The following is a 1,779-nucleotide window of genomic DNA, read 5'->3' as shown; positions in this document are numbered from 1 at the left end:
CCGCTCTTCACCCTTCTTGGACCAGCTCTTGCTCTCTTGCTACTCTTCTCCCAGAAATTGAGGTTATTAATGGAAACGAACAGGTCCCCATCCCATCCCTTGATTTTATTGCAGAAAGACCCAAGTGAGTTGTCCAACTTATTTCTGTCTTCACCACCTTGGGATTCACTGTAGCCGCTGCTACGGGCTCCACAGGCCTGGGTTATTCCCTTCAATTTAAACAGGTCACAGAAGGATTGATCTCTGATGTCCAGCAGCTTGCATCCACTATCTCCCTCTCCAGGATCAGCTAAATTCCTTCGCAGAGGTGGTTCTATAAAATCGCAGGGGTTTGTTTTGGACCTCTTACTTGCAGAGCAGGGAGGTCTTTGTCTTGCTTTGCAGGAACAATGCTGCTTTTACGCCAAGAAGTCTGGCATTGTCTGTGATAAGATCCATGACCTCCAAGAAGCCCTAAGAAACCATAGACAACTGGCTGACAACCCCCTTCTAACTGTCTGGAATGGACTCTTGTCCTTTTTGCTCCCTATAATTGGGCCAATTCTTGGGCTACTAATTGTCTGCTCCTTGGAACCGGTCATTTTCCAAAGACTGAAAACGTTTATCAGCCAACAAGTTACCTCCCTCCTTTCTCGGCCTATTCAGGTCCATTACGCTAGACTGGAAATGCATGATATCAATGAACATCATAATCTGACCTGAGGTGCTGAGCTGGTTAGCCAATGATGGGTAAGAGAGTCTAGCCGACCTTTTGCCACTTCCTCCACCTAAGACAGGACACCCATCTTGCTGTGGGTGGTTCCCATGATGGGTAACCGAGGACATTCGGCTAATAAGACTCCAATCTAAGACAGGCACAGCTCCCCCTGGTTCCTAGTCTATAAAACAGAGAAGGGGGACATGTGGGGAGCCACATGCACCAAAATGGCTGACATGACCTTCATACAAGGACCTTCAAGTATCCTTGTTCTGGGAATAGACAATTCACCCTGAGACTTCCTCAGTCAGGCAGGTCCTCAGTTAGGTCCACGACAATTCCCGCCCCCTTTTCCTACCCTGTGTATATAAGAATGTTCTCTGGCCCTCAATAAACAAGTGACAGCATACCATCTTGAGCTGTGACACTGTGTCGCTCCCGTGTTGTGACGCTGCGCCAGTTCCAGACCTCCACTCTCTCACTCACGCACCCTGCCCGATTGTCCCGCGGGCCGGGACACATTCACCCTATGGCAAAAACCTAAAGGGGGAAAAAAAAGAATCTTATTCAAGTTCAAATTTGGAATCCAGTGACAGTGATTTCCGTTAGGCAGTTTGGAGTACTGGTGAATGGTAGCATTTTATTTGAAATAAAGTAAGTATTGTGAAGTTAGAAAATTATACTGTACAGATAGGAATCTCAGCTGAAAAAACACCTCTATGGACTGAATACTGTATTAGAACATCAGAGCAATGGCAGAAGAGCCTGGGAAAGGAAAAACAAATTCATTTTACCTAAAGTAATTATTGATCTTTCTTCCTAGAGTGGACAAAATTTGGATAATCCTACCTTCTCCTGAAGCACTGGATGCTGCTCAGATGTTTGAACCAACTTTTAGAAGGGATAGAGAGTTTGACTGAGATGGATAGGCAAAGCCCTAATGATGTTACTGGAGAAAGCTTAGAATGTGGCCTGGCATGAAGTTATAACCTGTCATCCTGAGAGTGTCTGTCTACAGTGCTCTGTAAATAGAATCCATTCTTTCAATTTTTTGTCATTGTTTTCTGTGTCTGAGCTCACTT

The 1,779-nt window shown here is 45.3% G+C and overlaps 1 long non-coding RNA gene across 1 annotated transcript; it reads left to right on the top strand.

The window, feature by feature from the left end:
• Positions 1 to 6: 6 nt before the first annotated feature.
• On the top strand, positions 7 to 1,744 carry LOC114004527 (uncharacterized). The gene is made up of 2 exons (XR_003546663.1): positions 7 to 729; positions 1,521 to 1,744. It is a non-coding gene; the product is annotated as an uncharacterized LOC114004527 (long non-coding RNA).
• Positions 1,745 to 1,779: the final 35 nt, after the last annotated feature.

The sequence above is a fragment of the Tupaia chinensis genome, unplaced genomic scaffold (assembly GCF_000334495.1).
Source record: "Tupaia chinensis unplaced genomic scaffold, TupChi_1.0 Scaffold138417_1, whole genome shotgun sequence".
Taxonomy (NCBI): Eukaryota; Metazoa; Chordata; class Mammalia; order Scandentia; family Tupaiidae; genus Tupaia; species Tupaia belangeri.
This window is presented reverse-complemented; position numbering and strand designations above follow the sequence as displayed.